This window comes from Strigops habroptila, chromosome 6, assembly GCF_004027225.2.
Source record: "Strigops habroptila isolate Jane chromosome 6, bStrHab1.2.pri, whole genome shotgun sequence".
Classification (NCBI taxonomy): Eukaryota; Metazoa; Chordata; class Aves; order Psittaciformes; family Psittacidae; genus Strigops; species Strigops habroptila.
The window spans coordinates 20,434,938-20,441,139 of NC_044282.2; positions in this window are offsets into that span (position 1 = coordinate 20,434,938).

Genomic DNA, 6,202 nt, shown 5'->3' on the forward strand with positions numbered 1-6,202 from the left:
TACTGGGTGAAGATGGCATTTCACTAAGACCAGAGGTTTTGTGGCTACAGTATTCTTGTTATTCAGAGACCTAATGAACCTGAAACACTTAGAATACACTTCCTCACAGTTGCAGTTAGATCTTGTCTTGTCATCCCATTCAAAATGGGCCTTTTGATTAATTTATTTGCAGAACTGTGGAAGTCACACTTTGTGATCCTCCTCCATGATCTGTCAACCCACTGCAGGATCCATGACACGGGAAAGAAGAAGAGGTCTTTCACCAGGGGAAGACTGGGATGCACATCACCAAACTGTGGATTGAGGTACTTCCCTGTCTTCTCCTGCCATTTGACATCTGCCAGTCCCATGGGGTCTCACACATACAGAAAGAGGAGTTTAAGGGGTTTGAAATTACTATTCATAGTGTAAAGCCAAAGTTTTACATAGAAAATGCATCAGAAAGATTACTGATGGTGTTATTGTAACCATAGTAGTCCAAATGAATACTCAAGATAAATTGTACAAGCAGAGGAAATACTGTTATTAAACCCTACGGGCAAAGTATTGCTGGAATCAAACTGGAACATTGAGTCCCTTCCCTGCTGGTGATATGTATTTTCTGTGTGGTTTTGCCACTGCATCATCATATGTAACTGTAAACTACACAAGAACTGCAATTTCAAAAATTTTCTTTAAAGATACTTGCAATCTGGTGAATAGTATCTGGGTATATATAAGGGTTACACTCATACCTTCAGATAATTTTTTTTAATTTACATTTTGCATGTAACACTTTTTTAAAATGCAGCATTTTTTATATAGGACTATTAATATTGTGCTGCAACCATCATCCAGTTCAGCATTTCAATCTTTTCTTGTATTTGAACTTCTGGTAGTAAGTTGAGAAGGAAAATATTCAGCCATTACATCAGAACATTCCAGCTGAAAGTTTCCAAACTATTAGGAAGCCAGTTAGTTTTGACTGTACTTCAGGGCACTGTGGACCTGAAACTGCTTCTAGAAAATTAAATGTCAAAGCTTTGAGACTTAATAATGTATCACCTGTTACGTACATTGTGATGACTACTGTAATCCCATCATCCAGTCTAAAACACTGCCTGCATGAGCAAACTGGATGCCTAAGTGAAATTGGATAGCTTAGGAGTTGGTAATGGTATGATACATGCAGCATTCCCTATCCAGTAAAAGCACTTAACAGACTTATTATATTTTAAGCATGTAAAGAGTCTCACAGAAGTCAATGTAGGCATGTGACTATGTGATTTGCCATACTGGGGCCCAAACGTTCTGTCTAAATGCCGCTACCATCTGGAGATGAATTTACAGGGCATACTCAACTTACAGGTATGTGCAGAGGTAGAAGAGAGAGAGAGGATGCCTGTGCACAGTTCCTGGCAGGTGAGCATTTGCAAATAGTCACAAATATAATTAGCGCTCCAGAGATTATCTTGTTAAGGAATGCAATAGGAAGACTATTCTCGCCTTCAGAAATATTTCCTGGAGCTGGATTCAAAGGGCTGAATTTATACCCATGTATGTACGTGGGTCAGGATCCCCTGTTATGGACATACTGCTGTAGAGAAGTAGTGTCTTCTATCCCTTGGATTCTCTGTCAGCTCTGTCCCACCTTGAAAGAAAATCATCATCACCTGTGTGATTCTTCAGAGGGAAACAGCACTATCCAAATCAACAGCAATCTGTAATGCAGTGATTTCCTGTTTGTTTCTGCATATAACATATTTGCACATTTGAATATTTGCAGGAATATTTTCCACAGTTAAGTATATTATGTAAAGCTAAAAGCATGTTCGCTGTCCAGTAATTCAGTTAATCTACGTGTTATGTAGTGTTCCAATAATAATGACAATCACCACAACCATCTAACCAGCTCTGCACATACCTTATTATTGTTTTAAACGTTAGACTTGAGAGTTGCTTGACAAACAGATCTGGGGATCACACTGCTTCAGAACAGTTCTGCTAATGTACACTCCTGTTTCTTCTTCACTCTGAAGAGGTGTTACGAAAACATGTCTTAGAGTCTTCAGAGTCCTTGAAAGAAGCAGAAAAAAAGGAAAGTCTATTCCTTTTAGTACAAATGCATAAAATGCCAAAGGACATTGTATTTGTGCTTGAGGAAGTCCACAGGATATGCTACCACAGGTCCAATGCCTGAACCCCAACATTCAAATTGCTTAGGCTGCAACCACATTATGCCTGAAGTCAGACTTTTTAATCTTTCACCTTTAGTTTTGCAGGACTGTGTAGAACAGAAAATCAGTTTCTCTGGCATCATTGGCAAATCTGGAAAAACAAAAGGAACTGACATGCTGCATGAGCTTTTTCGTATTGCTTGCTCATTCCATAAAGGCTGTGAGCTCCATAAAGTAACTATTTTGTGTGTGGTTTTTTCCTTTTTTTTTTTTATTTTAATTATCAGTGTTTTCTTGCCTTACCACCCAGGAGGAACTGGCTAGTCCTTATTCTGTTCACATGCTGTTTACAGCTGTACACACTGCTGTGCCATGACTTCTTCACACACATATTGTGAAAGAGTACAGATTGTGTCAACGAGTGAACTGTCTCAGTAGGTGGGTAGGTAGGTAGACAGACAGACAGACAGATAGATAGATAGATAGACAGACAAATAGATAGATAGAGCTTTCTAAATGCCTTCTTACATGTACCATACCACACTGTCATAGGGGGCTACCTTCTCTGTCGCTTTAGGGCAGTCAATGAAATAGAGGGGAAAATTAGTTACCATTGTACTTTCCCATTTCAAAGGATGTACACCAGAGAAGGCCCCCAATTCTGAAGAAAGCTCTAGTTTTGTCCTTATGTAGATTGGCTTCATACCAGTGAACCTTTATCATTTTGCTCACAATGACCCTGTTCCTGATGCTAAATAAAAAAAGTAATAACTTTTTTCTCTGGTTGGTTGGATGTGAGATAATAAAACATATTTCTTGATTGGGTATCCTACCCTGCAAACTCAAAAGAAGCCCCTCTGAAAGTAACACCAAGCTGTATGAACTCTTTGGGCCAATAGCTTCAGTCTCAGCTTAAGCTTCAAACTTCATCAATACGTCTTTTTCATACAATACTCTCTTAACAGAAGGGCTATATAGCCCTGTATATAACACATGCTTGTGTTTTGTTTAGGACATTTGTACTGAAAAATAAAAAATAATAAAAGCTTTAGTAAAATTATATTTTTAATAAGGCCTTTAAGATTAAAGTAATGGTTTCTTCCTTTTATCATAAGTATTTCTGACATTTTGGTTCAAAAAGGATTTCATTTTAAAGAATTTTTTCCACATGGGATTTGTCTAACAATGTCTCTGCACTTCCTTGTTTTCTTGAGCAGTGCAACAAACTCTGCTGGGGGATATTCTCAGTGGTTAATAAATCATGTTACAGACTGTGTATTGATTGCTTTACCTTTCCATGGACAGCCATTTCATAAAAATAGATCTTCCTATATTGCAGATAGTATCAGTTCTAAATATACTGTACTTGTGGCTCTGATTCAGCAAGATGCTTATGCTCCTGCTTCTGCCTATTAGAGATCATCTGGATTTAGGAGTATGTTTGAATATTTTGACAGGCCAATCTTTTGGTGTCCTGTAGAGAAATTAGAACACCAGAGCTATTTCCCTAGCTTTTTGTAAATCATTCCTTGAAGACAAAGAAACTTTATCTTGCCACTGTGGTATGATGTACTGCTTTGTCTCCTGTGTGGTTTGAGATGTGGAGGGGCTTTGGCCAGCTTTGCAGCCCCATGCTAAGAAGGAAAAAAGAGGATATTCAAACCTGCACCCATCACTTCAGGAAATTAGTTAGATAGAGCTGAAATTTGAACAAGAGTGCACTTCACCAGATTTCAAGACATTTGTCTGAGTTGCATGTGAGCCTGGATTTCCTCATTCCTTCATGTACAAACACCTCAGAGAAAGATAATTTTGAAATAGGGCCCATTGTCAAGAAGTTAAAGGCAGTGTCACTGAGGGATAGGGAGAGGAGCAGAAGTGAGGACCAATAATATTAAGTGTCCCAGGCAGACAAGCCTTTCTCCAGCCACCAAGGGTTGGTGAAGGGCTTCTGGGCTGGAAATACAGTGCTGGGCAGAAGCACCGGCATTTGGCAGGACTGGACAGAGACGGAGCTGGGGGCTGGCGCTCTTCCCTGGGCTCTGGGAAGGGAGCAGAGAGAAATGCTTCTCATCCAGTTCAGCCGTCTGCTTTTTATCTTCAGACCTGCAAATTTATCTCCCTCTCCCTATCTGTGATTCAGAAATCATGGCAAAAGACAGGAGACAGCAGATAAGGCAAAGTAAGAAGGAAAATGAAATTCATTTATATGAATATATATGAATTTATATGAAGAATCAGAAAAGAGTCTTCTTAAAAGCATTTTCACTAAGGACAAGGGAAAATACAGGGAGAAAATGATTAATAACAAATGTATTCATTTAAACTTGAGGAGGGTTTTTTTCTTTTTTTTTGTCATTAGTGGTGCTTTTAACTGCTGCCATTCATTAGACCAGCACCAAAAGAGAACAAAAGTAACTTGAATAGTCTCATAATCTGCCCTATTTAAATAAATTGGGGTAACATCTCACCAAAAAAAAAAAAAAAATTAAATTAAATCCTTGCTTTTAGCTGGAGCGAGAACTCGCAGTTGCATTCCTCAGACATAAGCCACTTCCTCTAAGGTTTTTATGTATATTCTACAAATTCAGTAAGCATTAGTGGCAAAAAGAAAATTGAGAGGAGGGGAGGGTCTGGTTTTTTTCAGCACTGTTTTCTGCACCTTCTGATTTGTGTGGATAAAAAGAAAAAAAAATAATAACTATTGAAATAGTGATATACCTTCTTTGGAAGCAAAGCTATACAATCAGAAAGAGAAATGCATTTACTTTTTGCCAGTGATATGTCTTTCAGGATTATGTTGTACAAGAAACTTGTAAGGATTCGAACTTTAAAGCCTAATCCTTACCAATCTGTAATTACATCAATTAAATATTCAATTTTTTCCATCTGATTTTAGAGAGGAAAAAAATAATTGCTGCCTTGTAATCAGAGATTTTAAAAGATGTACTCACTGCTTGACGGTTCCTAGCACGTCCTTGTGAAAACTATATTTGCTAGAGTTTGCCTATACTTTGACTTGTAATATAAGTAGAGATAACTGGAATAATGTGAGTGCAGCTCTGGTCCAGCTGTAGCAGCATGGACTGTGCTCATTGGACATATTTACTGTGCCTTTTGGCCGTCTGCACTACTTCAACAACCAGCTCTCTGATAAGAGCATATTGGGCAAAATTCATAATACTTTTCTGTTCTAGCAGGAACTCCTCCTTTTCACAGCGTTTTTACAAAACAGAATAACTGTGAATTTACCCAACTACCTCCAGCATAAAGCACAAATGAAAATGTCTTAGCAACCATTTTACTAAGCTTCAATATTTCATTAGTGAGTTCTGAAATATGAGCTTTTTTAAACAAATCACTGTGGCAGTACATTTAATTCACCTCTAGTAAGATAACTTGCCACTTATTAAAGCTGCATCTAAATAAATAGAAAAGAAACATGATATACATTTTTTAGAAGTTCTTTGCAGATCTAGGTGTTGTGAGCTTAGCCCCTTATTTATGCATCTTAAGGGAGACTGTTATTGCAAGTCCCAGAGCATTAATCTGCACTGGAGAATCCTTCATATGGGCAAAGCTCATGGTGCTATCCTCACTCTAAGTTATCAGCCATTTTCTCCCAAAATCAACACGAATGAAAAGATTTCAAAAACTAAAGTATTTGCAGTGAGTCAGCTCAAAACTCACTTGAAGAACTGTTTTGTTTTACTGAAACATGTTCAAAAAATTTTTATGATTATTTTATGTTTAAAAATACCATCTGTTTCTTGCAAAAGAAACAAGTTGTGATAAAATTTCCTGTGAGTACAAGCTGCAAGCAACAATAATGAACAGCCTGGTGATGAACACTCAGTAAGTCTGTGAAAAACCTTGGCACAATCCCAGTCTTCAAGCAGGTAGAAGATATGTTGTGATGGACTCAAGTGATTGAGCAAAGGAGTCTGCCTCTTCTAGTTTATGTTTAAACACTATTTAAATACTTAATTTTCCCCAAGAAGACCTAAGATTCCTCTGGGGGTATGGGAAAGCCATCCTTAGCTTGT